Below are 17,995 nucleotides of genomic sequence, written 5' to 3' on the forward strand. Positions count from 1 at the left end.
GTTTTCTCAGCAACTAAAATAGTTATCAGATCAGATTCCAAATCTGTGCTTAATGATTTTCAGAATAATAACATTCCTTGGGCTCTCAGAACAAGATGGATAAATGCTATGCAGAAATTAGAATGTGTGTTATTTCAGCACACCTTCAGAGAAGCTAATTTCAGTGCAGATGATCTTGCAAAAAAAGGAGCAGATCTTGGAGTTGGTGTAAGAATAATTCATAATGGAAGGCCTAATTTCATCAAAAGAGTTGAAATGCCAAGTACAACCTACTATAGGTTCTGTTATTTTATTTTTATTATTATTTTTTGCTTTTCTTGATTTGTAATGGAACTTTTTAGTTCTTCTTTTGGTGTTCTGATTCTGTAACTTGGCTTTTTAAGCTATTTTATTAATAAAAATTATGTGATTGAGCAAAAAAAATAAAAATAAAAATAAAAATTATATATCTTGAGACATGAATATATCTAGGATGTAATATTCAAAGGGATAGAAAGTGCACCCTTACGGATATATCACAAGAGTGACCTCCTTACAACAAGACTCTTCCCCTAAGGTTTAAATTATTCACAGGGATGACCATTGAGCAAATTCAGACATTAGTTCGCACCATTCTTTACTAACACTCTCTCCCACGGATTTACAAGATGATGTTAATCATGAATTTTTCTTCTAAAAAATAGCCTTCTCTTTCTTTAACTGATTATTTTCCCCTCTTGATTTATTATATTTTCTCTCATTCATTTTCGTATGTTTTCCTCGTCAAATTATCACTTTAAATTCTATCATTTGACTAGGAACATGAAATTTTTGATGGAGTAAAATCCAAATTAGAGTCCCTCATTTTTAGTTTGATTATGGTGAGACATTCAGTCCCGTGATGAAGCCATGCACAATTCGCCTTGTTCTTTCGATTGTTGTAATGAACCGATGACCATTGAAGCAGCTGGATGTTTAAAATCTTTTTTTGCATGGCCAGCTAGAAGAGGATTTATATATGAAGCAGTCGACAAGTTATGTAGATCCTAACTATCCCAATCATGTTTGTAAGCTGCATAAGTCATTGTATGAACTTAAACAGGCACCTCGTGCCTGGTTTTCTAGGCTATAAGTAGTTATTTACTATAACTAGGATTCAATAGATCAATTGCACAAAGCTCATTGTTTGTCTTAAAAACACAAGATTCAATCACATATGTCCTTGTGTATGTTGATGACATTATTGTCACATGGTCTCATCCTGCACAGATAAGAAAGCTTATTGCAGACCTTAATGCTGAGTTTGCAATTAAGGATATAAGGAACTTATCATTTTTCTTGGGCATAGAGGTCATTCGGCAAGGCTCTAAAATAGTTCTCATATAAAGGAAATATGTAGCTGATCTTCTCAAGCGTACTAAACTGGATGGAGTCAAACCAGTATGTACTCCACTGGATCCTAATATGAAGATACGAAAACAAGGTACAGTATGGTTTACTGATCCATCTCCATATCGAGGTGTTGTGGGAGATCTTCAATATCTACATCTAACAAGACCGGACATCTCATAGAACATTCATGATCCTTACATAGAACATTGGGAACTAGTAAAAACAATAATTCGATATCTGAAAAACACGTAGACTATGGTCTTCATCTAAAACCATTACAAGATTTCTTTCTTCATGCTTACTCAGATGCATACTGGGATGGCAGTCTAGATGATCGCAGATCAACTAGTGGATATTGTGTGTATTTTGGTGGTAACCTAATATCTTGGAGTGCAAGAAAATGGAAAAAAACAGTTTCAAAATCCGGTACGGAAACTGTGTACAGATATTGCAACATCAGAGGTGATTTGGATTCAGTCGTTGCTTCATGAGCTAGAAATTTCTATCTCAACACCCATCTTATTGTGTGACAGCTTGGGCGCGACATATCTCACTGTGAATCCCATTTTTCATGTTCGAACAAAGCACATCGAGATATTATTAAACTTTTCTAGAAAGTGATAGTCTAAGATGTAAATAAAGTATAAGTATGCAAAGAAATTTTATTGTCACAAACTACCCAATTTTGCGAAGTGTGTATGTTATCACACGGGCGAGTTCTATTAAAATCCAAAATGTGCACACAAACTATTTGAATGTCCAAAATACATAATAGACGGAAAGAACTTTTTTTGAGAATTGATTAAAAAGCACACAAGCCGTGTGCGAGCAGATACAACCAGCAAGGAGCGAAAATCCCACAAAAACTAAAAACGTTAATCAAAAATTTTCTAAGATTACAAAGAGTATCAACAAAAGATGTCACAACTTGTGAAACCTAGCAATCCAAGAGCACAACTTGTGGAACCTAGAAATCCAAGAGCATCTTGAAAACCACAACGAGTGACCACTGCTTATTGTTAATTAGCATACTCATCGAAATCTTCTATAATTAAACCATCATGGTTTTTCGCAAGATCGCAAAACATTTCTTTACGATGAGTCTTTTGGGTGGAAATTCTAATCCCCATGAAGAACCAAAATCCACAAGTTTGTCAGCCGAGACTTTGTTAGGAACGTTAGATTTAAGAGACTTTTTCTTTTTTAAACTTGAAAGGGAACCATTTGGGAGCATACCTGTACCTTAGCATTTCATACTCAATTTCATACCAATTCCTGTCATTAGCTTGGACGATGATGGCTTTGCGGAGCTTACCTTTGAATCTTCCGTAACTATTTGGGAAGTGGCTACATCCCCTTCTTCTTCTTCTACTTCAAAACCATAAAACCTGTTATGGGATTCAAAACCAGGGAGAATGGCGGGATCATCAGATGAGGTGCTTGCACCTTCCACAACCGGTTGACCATTTTCAGGAGTAGCATACGGGTTCACTAAGTGCTTCCCATTTTTCTTTTTGCCGGTGCCTTTCTTTCTTTTATAAGTTTCCTACTCACCAAGAGCCTTTTCTTGTTCAGATGCCCTCTCTCCATTCACACACATCACTGTACATGGATCAACGGCAGAAGATGATGCTTTCAGAGTAGCACCCCCACTCAACTCATTCTCACAAAGCAGCAAAGAGGACTCATTAGCTTCTTCGTTGCCTGCATTTTCACTCCCATTTAATCTAAGAGCATCATCCCCTTCCCCAATAACTGCACTCTTATGCTTTGCCTGTGCAATCTTCGCGGAAACATCCTCCACTTCTATAATCTTTGCAGCATCATTCCTAATTTCTTCTGCAAAATCAGAATCAGACATGGAAATTTTCTTACCTTCAATTATATTTGGTTTGTGGAAGAATAATTTGCTTGTAGAGGCATCTTCACAGACAACCTTGTCATTAGTGAGCACTGATTTCCATTCTGCAGACTCAAAGGCTTCAGGTGTAGCGCCATTTGAGAGCATCCACAGTGGGCGAGTATAACCAAAAATTTGGGATGAGATCGTAACGCAGTGGGACGGAGTAAAGATTAAATCCCAGCCAAAGATCAAATCCCAGATCATATTTGGTCGCGACCAAATACCAAATCCTAATATAGTCGGGCGTAAATTTAAAGTACGCTTGTTGCTGGGCGGACACCCAACCATCCGCCCGTTCACTTACTCATCAGGCGGGCACCAAACCATCCGCCCCATTCAAAATGAAATTCATCAGGCGGACACCCAATCATCCGTCCGTTCACATTTCGTCAGGCGGACACCAAACCATCCGCCCCATTCAAAATGAAATTCATCAGGCGGACACCCAACCATCCGCCCGTTCACTTACTCATCAGGCGGACACCAAACCATCCGTCCCATTCAAATTTCGGGCGTAAACCAATTTTACGCCCCATTCAAGCGTACACCAAATTTACGCCCGTTTTCGTGCGGTGATTAATTTTACGCGCGACCAAATTTGGTCTTCTCCCCATAACGTCACAGTACAGATTAAACTCATATTTAGTCTTTTTTTTGGTCTTTGATCTTTGAGTTTAGTCGTACCATTGCAGTCGCTCTGAAACCCCAGTTGAAGCAGCACCATTTGAAGAAATTGGTGGAAGAAAATCTCCCCCTAACAACCGATCCCTTTCTCTTTCTCCAATTACAGAGTACATACCATCAAAATTTCCTCCAGCCAAAGCGGATGAAGGATTTGATTTCAAAGGGGGGAATCCTTTAAACCCAAAGAAACCCCCGAATCCGTAGCAGAAGGGACCATTCAGGAATCACAAATCAGAAAGAATACCACCTCATAATAGATGGAAAGAACTATGCATGAACAATGGTTGGACAAGTGCAACTGAAAATAGCAATAATCTTCTTGGAGTTCCCATTTGAATCCAAGATCCAGATTCATTGTTCATCATGTTAAATTTACTTTTTCTTGTTTCTCAGTGAAATAAGAGATTCTAATGCACGTAACATGGGTTTTTATATTCAGATTTTGTATAACGAAACTTGTGACATCACTGAATATATATGGGAAAAATGAAATGTAAATAATTTTTTTCTTTTTATTTGGTGGGTCTTTTTCCCCTTCGTTGACTCAAAGTCAGACGTACCAATCACGTTTCGGCAATGATGAAGGCATAGATATATCCGATAGGACGGGGATGAAGCTAGTTCAAAGATAAAAGCACTTCAAGAGTTTCTTGGGTAATATGAAATGACAACCCACAATTTATATCGTACAAAATCTTATACCTGGCAGTCTTTAAGTCCCGAATACCACAGGTAAGATTTGCCTTACAAAGTTCATTGTTACGGCAAGATTCTAACAAAATAGTTATTAGCATTGAAGATTGCAGGAAGTGGTGAAAAATTCTCTTTGAATGCGCGGAACATTTTGAGACCTAACATGTGAAATATTGTGAAAAGAGATTCTCAGAATCTGTGGGCTCACTAAGGCCGCGACCAATCTTTTTTGAGTTTCTATGCAGTTGGACGACTCTGTAAAATACGTGAATTCAATTCAAGGTTGTAGTAAAATGGTCAGATAGATGCAGGCAACATGATTCTTTAAAAAGAGACATCACCTCCACCCATAAACTCTTGGTGTTTTAAACACCTGAACTGTGCAATTTATTTGATCTTGAACTACACAGTAATCATGTTAATGGTAATTATCGGTGAAAACGACCAACTTGCTTCAGCAATAATCTTTCCCTTTTATACTAAAATTTACAAGGATAATATACACATCTTTCCCTTTTAGACTAAAATTTACAAGGATAATATACACAATTTGCATTAGATTTATGACATTTGTCACTTCTAATCCGGACACGAATTTCGGACTTCTTAACAAGGATGATTATTATATGCTTCAACTTAAATTGGCCTTTTTCAGTTCAATGAGCAAAAGTAGACAAATGCTGTTTCGCACCAGAAAAGTGGTCAAAATCTTAGCTGTCACGTGTCCCACTACACCAAATCTAGGTTTTACTAACAATATGTTTCCTAACTAATTTTATTTTGGTAACTCAAATGATCCATTATAACTCTAGTAACTCATATAAAGAGTTAGCAAATTATGTAATAGTTACCATATTTAGGAATTAATTCATAAAAACTAAATAACTATTCGAAGTGTAAGATTATTAGTTATTCGTATCTAACACATTTTATACTAAATCACTATTGGAACTATTTCTACCCAAAATTGGATGTATACCAAAATGAACCCCATGGTTATAACTATTTATCATTTTCATTAGTAACACACTAACACATAGGTAACACAATGATTTATCTTTAAGTTTAGAAAATGTAAAATGAAATTGATGATTCAATAAAAAATAATTTGTTTGGAACCAATTTAAATTCTAGAACCTTGAAACTTATATCCTGGAACCAAAATGATATGGGAACCGAATCCTAACTTGGCTATTTTCTCCCAAAAGACCAGGCCGACAGAGAGGAAAATTCATTACCTCTCTTCTTTCTCATTTCTCATTAATTTTGTGTTATTTACAATAATCACAGGCGTCCGGAAGGATTTGATTATGAGGATTTGAGTACTATCGGTTACTGGTGAGACATCTTTCAAAATCTATGGCTATATTTGTTTCTAATCTTTGGTTTTCAAATTAGGATTTTTGATTAAAGTGATGTTTGGAATAGATTTGGTATTGTTCTTGTGGGATGGGTATTGAGGAATTTGAGGATGGGTATTGAGGAATTTGAGGATTGGTGTCTGGGGTTTTGATTTAGACATGAATCGTCAAATACAGACAAATTAATTTTAGGTTAAATGAGAATTGAACCTTTACTGAAAACTTTTGAAATTTTACTTATGTAATTTCAATCCTGTGATAAAGATGTCCGTAAAATTCACCCATGGAATGTGAGAGCAGTGCAAAAGATAGCTAAAAAATCTCATGGACTTGGGGAACTATTATGTACCTATTGAGAAGGTCAACAGGGTAAACTTCATAAAGAAATAACGCAACTCACAAATGTAAGTCTACCAACAACAAAAAGCCCAACATTTAAACTAGCAGAACGATCCTTCTGATAGATAAAAAAAATTCATATTTTTGAAGCTGTGACCAGTGAAAGTTCATCACCAACTATTGAATCTACAGGAGCAAAAATTGTGTGGAAGTGAATATCACAATTTGGCAAGTCCCGGATAGAAACAAACAATCTTCATATTCTAAGAATCTAAAACTCTTTTACTATGAAATCAAACCTTGAAATGTAAAAGAGGCTGCTTAGGTTTGGAATTTTATAGAATCAAGCAATCACCAAATAAGAAATAAATATTAAAGCACGTACCATCGAAACAGTACTGTTGCTTGCCTTCATTGTAGAAGAGTCAAGCTTTTGTAAGGTATGAAACTAAAGTTGTTCATTGAAAACATAAATTCACAAAGCACATAGGTAGTTATAGGATTAGTCTTATGTTGCTGATGGTGATAAGAAACACCAAATTGTTCACATAACAACAAACTACGAAAATGAATTTAACCCAGAATGTTTGCATAACAATAAAATCACAAGAACTTGCGCACAAACAAGTTGACAAATTGACTATGTATCGATTAATCGTCACCAAAAAGAGGAAGAACGCATATTAACAAATCATAATATTATCTCGACTGATTCTTTTAACCTCAAAATAGAAATTAGGGAAAACAACAAAGTCGGAAGAAATAGTAGGATCTCAATCATACGATTAGGGAAGAATAATAATAATAATCAGATTAACAATATTAATTTACAGAAAACCATAACAATAATTTTCATCTGCAACTAACGAATCCCAATTGTTTTGGAAACTTATAGGGTAGAATTAAAATAACAGAATCTAATTATTGAAGAAAAATATAAAAGGGATACAAATCTTCCAAAAAGAAAAAGAAAATGGTGTAAAGTATCACGAAATCAAAAGAATTTTCGAAGGATTTTCACATTTCCTAATTTCTTCTGCAAAATCAGAAGCAGACATGGAAATTTTCTTACCTTCAATTATATTTGGTTTGTGGAAGAATAATTTGCTTGTAGAGGCATCTTCACAGACAACCTTGTCATTAGTGAGCACTGATTTCCATTCTGCAGACTCAAAGGCTTCAAGTGTAGCGCCATTTGAGAGCATCCACAGTGGGCGAGTATAACCAAAAATTTGGGATGAGATCGTAACGCAGTGGGACGGAGTAAAGATTAAATCCCAGCCAAAGATCAAATCCCAGATCATATTTGGTCGCGACCAAATACCAAATCCTAATATAGTCGGGCGTAAATTTAAAGTACGCTTGTTGCTGGGCGGACACCCAACCATCCGCCCGTTCACTTACTCATCAGGCGGGCACCAAACCATCCGCCCCATTCAAAATGAAATTCATCAGGCGGACACCCAATCATCCGTCCGTTCACATTTCGTCAGGCGGACACCAAACCATCCGCCCCATTCAAAATGAAATTCATCAGGCGGACACCCAACCATCCGCCCGTTCACTTACTCATCAGGCGGACACCAAACCATCCGTCCCATTCAAATTTCGGGCGTAAACCAATTTTACGCCCCATTCAAGCGTACACCAAATTTACGCCCGTTTTCGTGCGGTGATTAATTTTACGCGCGACCAAATTTGGTCTTCTCCCCATAACGTCACAGTACAGATTAAACTCATATTTAGTCTTTTTTTTTGGTCTTTGATCTTTGAGTTTAGTCGTACCATTGCAGTCGCTCTGAAACCCCAGTTGAAGCAGCACCATTTGAAGAAATTGGTGGAAGAAAATCTCCACCTAACAACCGATCCCTTTCTCTTTCTCCAATTACAGAGTACATACCATCAAAATTTCCTCCAGCCAAAGCGGATGAAGGATTTGATTTCAAAGGGGGGAATCCTTTAAACCCAAAGAAACCCCCGAATCCGTAGCAGAAGGGACCATTCAGGAATCACAAATCAGAAAGAATACCACCTCATAATAGATGGAAAGAACTATGCATGAACAATGGTTGGACAAGTGCAACTGAAAATAGCAATAATCTTCTTGGAGTTCCCATTTGAATCCAAGATCCAGATTCATTGTTCATCATGTTAAATTTACTTTTCTTGTTTCTCAGTGAAATAAGAGATTCTAATGCACGTAACATGGGTTTTTATATTCAGATTTTGTATAACGAAACTTGTGACATCACTGAATATATATGGGAAAAATGAAATGTAAATAATTTTTTTCTTTTTATCTTTGGTGGGTCTTTTTCCCCTTCGTTGACTCAAAGTCAGACGTACCAATCACGTTTCGGCAATGATGAAGGCATAGATATATCCGATAGGACGGGATGAAGCTAGTTCAAAGATAAAAGCACTTCAAGAGTTTCTTGGGTAATATGAAATGACAACCCACAATTTATATCGTACAAAATTATACCTGGCAGTCTTTAAGTCCCGAATACCACAGGTAAGATTTGCCTTACAAAGTTCATTGTTACGGCAAGATTCTAACAAAATAGTTATTAGCATTGAAGATTGCAGGAAGTGGTGAAAAATTCTCTTTGAATGCGCGGAACATTTTGAGACCTAACATGTGAAATATTGTGAAAAGAGATTCTCAGAATCTGTGGGCTCACTAAGGCCGCGACCAATCTTTTTTGAGTTTCTATGCAGTTGGACGACTCTGTAAAATACGTGAATTCAATTCAAGGTTGTAGTAAAATGGTCAGATAGATGCAGGCAACATGATTCTTTAAAAAGAGACATCACCTCCACCCATAAACTCTTGGTGTTTTAAACACCTGAACTGTGCAATTTATTTGATCTTGAACTACACAGTAATCATGTTAATGGTAATTATCGGTGAAAACGGCCAACTTGCTTCAGCAATAATCTTTCCCTTTTAGACTAAAATTTACAAGGATAATATACACATCTTTCCCTTTTAGACTAAAATTTACAAGGATAATATACACAATTTGCATTAGATTTAGACATTTGTCACTTCTAATCCGGACACGAATTTCGGACTTCTTAACAAGGATGATTATTATATGCTTCAACTTAAATTGGCCTTTTTCAGTTCAATGAGCAAAAGTAGACAAATGCTGTTTCGCACCAGAAAAGTGGTCAAAATCTTAGCTGTCACGTGTCCCACTACACCAAATCTAGGTTTTACTAACAATATGTTTCCTAACTAATTTTATTTTGGTAACTCAAATGATCCATTATAACTCTAGTAACTCATATAAAGAGTTAGCAAATTATGTAATAGTTACCATATTTAGGAATTAATTCATAAAAACTAAATAACTATTCGAAGTGTAAGATTATTAGTTATTCGTATCTAACACATTTTATACTAAATCACTATTGGAACTATTTCTACCCAAAATTGGATGTATACCAAAATGAACCCCATGGTTATAACTATTTATCATTTTCATTAGTAACACACTAACACATAGGTAACACAATGATTTATCTTTAAGTTTAGAAAATGTAAAATGAAATTGATGATTCAATAAAAAATAATTTGTTTGGAACCAATTTAAATTCTAGAACCTTGAAACTTATATCCTGGAACCAAAATGATATGGGAACCGAATCCTAACTTGGCTATTTTCTCCCAAAAGACCAGGCCGACAGAGAGGAAAATTCATTACCTCTCTTTCTTTCTCATTTCTCATTAATTTTGTGTTATTTACAATAATCACAGGCGTCCGGAAGGATTTTGATTATGAGGATTTGAGTACTATCGGTTACTGGTGAGACATCTTTCAAAATCTATGGCTATATTTGTTTCTAATCTTTGGTTTTCAAATTAGGATTTTTGATTAAAGTGATGTTTGGAATAGATTTGGTATTGTTCTTGTGGGATGGGTATTGAGGAATTTGAGGATGGGTATTGAGGAATTTGAGGATTGGTGTCTGGGGTTTTGATTTAGACATGAATCGTCAAATACAGACAAATTAATTTTAGGTTAAATGAGAATTGAACCTTTACTGAAAACTTTTGAAATTTTACTTATGTAACTTTCAATCCTGTGATAAAGATGTCCGTAAAATTCACCCCATGGAATGTGAGAGCAGTGCAAAAGATAGCTAAAAAATCTCATGGACTTGGGGAACTATTATGTACCTATTGAGAAGGTCAACAGGGTAAACTTCATAAAGAAATAACGCAACTCACAAATGTAAGTCTACCAACAACAAAAAGCCCAACATTTAAACTAGCAGAACGATCCTTCTGATAGATAAAAAAAAATTCATATTTTTGAAGCTGTGACCAGTGAAAGTTCATCACCAACTATTGAATCTACAGGAGCAAAAATTGTGTGGAAGTGAATATCACAATTTGGCAAGTCCCGGATAGAAACAAACAATCTTCATATTCTAAGAATCTAAAACTCTTTTACTATGAAATCAAACCTTGAAATGTAAAAGAGGCTGCTTAGGTTTGGAATTTTATAGAATCAAGCAATCACCAAATAAGAAATAAATATTAAAGCACGTACCATCGAAACAGTACTGTTGCTTGCCTTCATTGTAGAAGAGTCAAGCTTTTGTAAGGTATGAAACTAAAGTTGTTCATTGAAAACATAAATTCACAAAGCACATAGGTAGTTATAGGATTAGTCTTATGTTGCTGATGGTGATAAGAAACACCAAATTGTTCACATAACAACAAACTACGAAAATGAATTTAACCCAGAATGTTTGCATAACAATAAAATCACAAGAACTTGCGCACAAACAAGTTGACAAATTGACTATGTATCGATTAATCGTCACCAAAAAGAGGAAGAACGCATATTAACAAATCATAATATTATCTCGACTGATTCTTTTAACCTCAAAATAGAAATTAGGGAAAACAACAAAGTCGGAAGAAATAGTAGGATCTCAATCATACGATTAGGGAAGAATAATAATAATAATCAGATTAACAATATTAATTTACAGAAAACCATAACAATAATTTTCATCTGCAACTAACGAATCCCAATTGTTTTGGAAACTTATAGGGTAGAATTAAAATAACAGAATCTAATTATTGAAGAAAAATATAAAAGGGATACAAATCTTCCAAAAAGAAAAAGAAAATGGTGTAAAGTATCACGAAATCAAAAGAATTTTCGAAGGATTTTTCACATTTCCTAATTTCTTCTGCAAAATCAGAAGCAGACATGGAAATTTTCTTACCTTCAATTATATTTGGTTTGTGGAAGAATAATTTGCTTGTAGAGGCATCTTCACAGACAACCTTGTCATTAGTGAGCACTGATTTCCATTCTGCAGACTCAAAGGCTTCAAGTGTAGCGCCATTTGAGAGCATCCACAGTGGGCGAGTATAACCAAAAATTTGGGATGAGATCGTAACGCAGTGGGACGGAGTAAAGATTAAATCCCAGCCAAAGATCAAATCCCAGATCATATTTGGTCGCGACCAAATACCAAATCCTAATATAGTCGGGCGTAAATTTAAAGTACGCTTGTTGCTGGGCGGACACCCAACCATCCGCCCGTTCACTTACTCATCAGGCGGGCACCAAACCATCCGCCCCATTCAAAATGAAATTCATCAGGCGGACACCCAATCATCCGTCCGTTCACATTTCGTCAGGCGGACACCAAACCATCCGCCCCATTCAAAATGAAATTCATCAGGCGGACACCCAACCATCCGCCCGTTCACTTACTCATCAGGCGGACACCAAACCATCCGTCCCATTCAAATTTCGGGCGTAAACCAATTTTACGCCCCATTCAAGCGTACACCAAATTTACGCCCGTTTTCGTGCGGTGATTAATTTTACGCGCGACCAAATTTGGTCTTCTCCCCATAACGTCACAGTACAGATTAAACTCATATTTAGTCTTTTTTTTTGGTCTTTGATCTTTGAGTTTAGTCGTACCATTGCAGTCGCTCTGAAACCCCAGTTGAAGCAGCACCATTTGAAGAAATTGGTGGAAGAAAATCTCCACCTAACAACCGATCCCTTTCTCTTTCTCCAATTACAGAGTACATACCATCAAAATTTCCTCCAGCCAAAGCGGATGAAGGATTTGATTTCAAAGGGGGGAATCCTTTAAACCCAAAGAAACCCCCGAATCCGTAGCAGAAGGGACCATTCAGGAATCACAAATCAGAAAGAATACCACCTCATAATAGATGGAAAGAACTATGCATGAACAATGGTTGGACAAGTGCAACTGAAAATAGCAATAATCTTCTTGGAGTTCCCATTTGAATCCAAGATCCAGATTCATTGTTCATCATGTTAAATTTACTTTTTCTTGTTTCTCAGTGAAATAAGAGATTCTAATGCACGTAACATGGGTTTTTATATTCAGATTTTGTATAACGAAACTTGTGACATCACTGAATATATATGGGAAAAATGAAATGTAAATAATTTTTTTCTTTTTATCTTTGGTGGGTCTTTTTCCCCTTCGTTGACTCAAAGTCAGACGTACCAATCACGTTTCGGCAATGATGAAGGCATAGATATATCCGATAGGACGGGGATGAAGCTAGTTCAAAGATAAAAGCACTTCAAGAGTTTCTTGGGTAATATGAAATGACAACCCACAATTTATATCGTACAAAATCTTATACCTGGCAGTCTTTAAGTCCCGAATACCACAGGTAAGATTTGCCTTACAAAGTTCATTGTTACGGCAAGATTCTAACAAAATAGTTATTAGCATTGAAGATTGCAGGAAGTGGTGAAAAATTCTCTTTGAATGCGCGGAACATTTTGAGACCTAACATGTGAAATATTGTGAAAAGAGATTCTCAGAATCTGTGGGCTCACTAAGGCCGCGACCAATCTTTTTTGAGTTTCTATGCAGTTGGACGACTCTGTAAAATACGTGAATTCAATTCAAGGTTGTAGTAAAATGGTCAGATAGATGCAGGCAACATGATTCTTTAAAAAGAGACATCACCTCCACCCATAAACTCTTGGTGTTTTAAACACCTGAACTGTGCAATTTATTTGATCTTGAACTACACAGTAATCATGTTAATGGTAATTATCGGTGAAAACGGCCAACTTGCTTCAGCAATAATCTTTCCCTTTTAGACTAAAATTTACAAGGATAATATACACATCTTTCCCTTTTAGACTAAAATTTACAAGGATAATATACACAATTTGCATTAGATTTATGACATTTGTCACTTCTAATCCGGACACGAATTTCGGACTTCTTAACAAGGATGATTATTATATGCTTCAACTTAAATTGGCCTTTTTCAGTTCAATGAGCAAAAGTAGACAAATGCTGTTTCGCACCAGAAAAGTGGTCAAAATCTTAGCTGTCACGTGTCCCACTACACCAAATCTAGGTTTTACTAACAATATGTTTCCTAACTAATTTTATTTTGGTAACTCAAATGATCCATTATAACTCTAGTAACTCATATAAAGAGTTAGCAAATTATGTAATAGTTACCATATTTAGGAATTAATTCATAAAAACTAAATAACTATTCGAAGTGTAAGATTATTAGTTATTCGTATCTAACACATTTTATACTAAATCACTATTGGAACTATTTCTACCCAAAATTGGATGTATACCAAAATGAACCCCATGGTTATAACTATTTATCATTTTCATTAGTAACACACTAACACATAGGTAACACAATGATTTATCTTTAAGTTTAGAAAATGTAAAATGAAATTGATGATTCAATAAAAAATAATTTGTTTGGAACCAATTTAAATTCTAGAACCTTGAAACTTATATCCTGGAACCAAAATGATATGGGAACCGAATCCTAACTTGGCTATTTTCTCCCAAAAGACCAGGCCGACAGAGAGGAAAATTCATTACCTCTCTTTCTTTCTCATTTCTCATTAATTTTGTGTTATTTACAATAATCACAGGCGTCCGGAAGGATTTTGATTATGAGGATTTGAGTACTATCGGTTACTGGTGAGACATCTTTCAAAATCTATGGCTATATTTGTTTCTAATCTTTGGTTTTCAAATTAGGATTTTTGATTAAAGTGATGTTTGGAATAGATTTGGTATTGTTCTTGTGGGATGGGTATTGAGGAATTTGAGGATGGGTATTGAGGAATTTGAGGATTGGTGTCTGGGGTTTTGATTTAGACATGAATCGTCAAATACAGACAAATTAATTTTAGGTTAAATGAGAATTGAACCTTTACTGAAAACTTTTGAAATTTTACTTATGTAACTTTCAATCCTGTGATAAAGATGTGTTTTTGTTCTTTTTTCTTACTTGAAAATGAACTAAAACAATGGTACACTGTGTAGAAATTTAGGGATAGTATACCTGGTTAGCGAGATGGAATCCTTGTAATGGATATGTACTAAAATTGAAATACAATGAATTCCATAGTTGAAAGTTTGTGGATGCGAGTTTAATTATAAGGAGGACTGGTTTTCTTATATATTATGGCTTGTCGTCCAGGGGAAATGACATGTTTGGAGAAAAAGTGGGACAATTTTATGAAGATCAAATGGGGTTTACCTAATTGTGTTGATAATTTGAGTTAATTTTGTTTTCCTTGTTGTGTCTACATGATTTAATAGATTCATTTTTATCTATTAGTTACTGTGTATTTGTGGTTTACATCTATATATACTGGTTGCCTTACCTGGTAATTACATTTGATGTTATGATCCTCTCACTCTTTATCTCACACAACTTAAACTTAAAACACAAGACTTGTAGATCATACACATAGTTTAGTACTGCTTTCTAATACTAGCATACACAGATCATTGTGGACAGTGGACTACAAAAAATCGTATTACTGGAGCTGATGTAAAACCAACACAGAAGAAAAGTCTGATTTCTGCAAGATTCTTAAAGACCTGAAACTTCCTACTGGTTTCTCGTCGAACATTAGCAACAATGTTAATATGAAAAAACTGAGTATCAGTAGCTTGAAATCACACGATTATCACGTCATTATGATGTATTTGCTGCCAGTTCTACTTCAACATGCTTTTCCTCGTCACAAAGAGTTGCGAACAGCACTTCACCAAATCAGCTTGTATTTCAGAATTTTGTGTTCTAAAGTCTTGTGTAAAAGTGATCTCGAAAAGGCTCGATTCATAGTTGCGGAAGCAATGTGTATGCTTGAGAAATACTTTCCAGCTTCCTTTTTTGATATCAGTGTCCACAATATGGTTCATTTGGCAGATGAGGCTTTGATTTGTGGACCCGTCAGGTTTCGGTGGATGTATCCTTTTAAAAGGTGAATTGTTCATTTAGTTATGTGGTGTTGGTTATGTTAGGTATATACCTAATCTTTTATTTTGCTGATATATACATGTGCAACTGAAACAGGGCAATGAAGGACTGCAAAAACATACCAAATAACAAAAGATTCATTGAAGGGTCTATTTCAGTGTCCATCTTTTACAAGAGTCTGTTATGGGTGCGATGGAGTATGCCAAATGCAAACGCTGGAAATCACAAAGCTACTTGGGAAGCCTTTTTAAGACGACCGATTTCAGTGATGTGGGTTCTATGCTTAAAGATAAGAAAGTGACCCCAACCAATGTACAATTGTACAATACGTAGGTGGGTACTCTTTCGATTAAATCCTCCGGGTCTTGACGCCTATTATAGGTATGTTTTTGCTGCATAGTATATTTTTCTTCAAATTCACTAATGAGAGGTAAAGAAAATGTTGCTTGAATATTGATATGGTTTATGTTATTTGTAGGGAGTTCTGTGACACCCTCTTACCATCTTAGATCTTAGATTCTACTGGTAAGGAGGTCACGGTTGATGAGGTAGAATAACAAACAAAGTTCATTCCATGGTTGGTTGAAAAGGTATGGCTTCTATGTATCTTGTTTAGATTATATTGATAAGGAAACCTTATATGGAAAATTGAAATGCTAAGCGGTGAAATTAGTTTCTCTCCAACGGAAGCCTTAGTTTTAATCTAATGTTTGGTTGACTGTTGTTATTTTCATTTTGTATAGCTAGTGAAAGAGAAAAAAACAGTTCGGTTTTGTGGAGATTGGCACAAGGTCCTGTTGGAGCGACAGAGTATATAAAATATCGCGTAAATGGTTTTGTGTTTTCTCCTAGATCTTATGAAGAAGACCGTGATACCCAAGATAGTGATGTCTGCGTAGAGGCATACACCACGTTTAGGAGGAACAAAGGTGATACATCTCCTGAAACTCACTTATCAAAGTGGTATGGAGTGATCCAAATCCTAGAATTGGACTATACCACTTTTTATGAGACTGTGTTCTACTGTGACTGGGTGAAGGTAGGCAGTGGAATCAAAATTTGTCCAGATTCCAATCTGGTTTTGGTAAAGTTGAACAGTATGAGAAGTTCCAGTAAAATATATGACGAACCGGAAATTCTAGTTGAAGAGGCAAGCCAGGTTTTTTACTCCAAAGATTTGAAAAGCTCTGATCAGTGGGTTGTTATTCCTTCACCAAAGGGGTTAACGATAAAGGTAGACGATCTTGAGAAGCCTAGTCCCGGCAGCTTTCAAAATGTTCTTGTCGATGAACCCCATTTGGATTGTTTGCTTAATGTTTATGGTGCCAAGAGGCCAAGAGTGGTGCCAAGAAGGAGAGCATAGCCAGTGTAATTTCTGATGAAGAGCCTAGAAGCATTTGCATCAAACAGGTAACCTTTGGATTGAACCAACTGTAACCAAACAGAGTTCAGTAAATGCATTTTGATGAAATATTTTTATACCCCAATCTTCTTTGATTTTGGCAATCTTGGTTAGTGATCTGTAACTGGTTTGGTTTTGAAACTGCCAAGGCATATAGAGATTAGTGATTGTCTTGTTAAGAAAATGTTAAGAGAATGCAGTTTACCTTTGAATAAGCATCCGTTTAATGTTAAGAAAATGCAGTTTATCTTAACTAAACTCTAATGGAGCTTCCTTTTATGTCTTCGTGCAGGAGCTGGTGAGTCCATTAGGAGCATGAAATTTTGTCGCGACTTAACTAAAGTACAGAACACTACCTAAGTAACCGAAAGATCGGGCTATGGATGTATGGTCATGGAGTGGCAGTAGCAATTCTGACATTCTACTTTACATTCCTGCTATATCATAATATTAATACTACAATCTCTTTTTGTTTTAGTTATTGATTAGTGACTCGAAATCCTACAATCTCTTTACATAATATTAATACTACAATCTTTTTTATGTGCACTTGCTTCCGCTTCCTCAATCTCGTTTCAAAAATGGATTCCCAAACATCCATTTAGATTGACCTTGTTATTTAAACCAAGATCGAATTCGTGTATCAGAAATTGATAAGTGACTCGAAATCCTCCGATTCCGTGCACTTGTTTCCATTTCCTCAATCTCGTTTCAAAAATGGATTCCCAAACATCCATTTAGATTGACCTTGTTATTTAAACCAAGATCGAATTCGTGTATCAGAAATTGATAAGTGACTCGAAATCCTCCGATTCCGTGCACTTGTTTCCATTTCCTCAATCTCGTTTCAAAAATGGATTCCCAAACATCCATTTAGATTGACCTTATTATCTGAAACCTATTATCTGGTTTAGACAAGTGAATCTCAATTTGATAATATCGGCGTC

At 35.8% G+C, this 17,995-nt stretch overlaps 2 long non-coding RNA genes across 2 annotated transcripts; both read left to right on the forward strand.

Moving 5' to 3' along the window:
- Positions 1–14,236: 14,236 nt before the first annotated feature.
- On the forward strand, positions 14,237–15,810 carry LOC113313582. The gene is made up of 3 exons (XR_003341946.1): positions 14,237–14,352; positions 15,168–15,650; positions 15,743–15,810. It is a non-coding gene; the product is annotated as an uncharacterized LOC113313582 (long non-coding RNA).
- Positions 15,811–16,624: 814 nt separating this feature from the next.
- On the forward strand, positions 16,625–17,597 carry LOC113313786. Its single transcript, XR_003342045.1, has 2 exons — positions 16,625–17,056; positions 17,341–17,597. It is a non-coding gene; the product is annotated as an uncharacterized LOC113313786 (long non-coding RNA).
- The last annotated feature ends 398 nt before the right edge of the window (positions 17,598–17,995 follow it).

This window comes from Papaver somniferum, chromosome 9, assembly GCF_003573695.1.
Source record: "Papaver somniferum cultivar HN1 chromosome 9, ASM357369v1, whole genome shotgun sequence".
Lineage (NCBI taxonomy): Eukaryota > Viridiplantae > Streptophyta > Magnoliopsida > Ranunculales > Papaveraceae > Papaver > Papaver somniferum.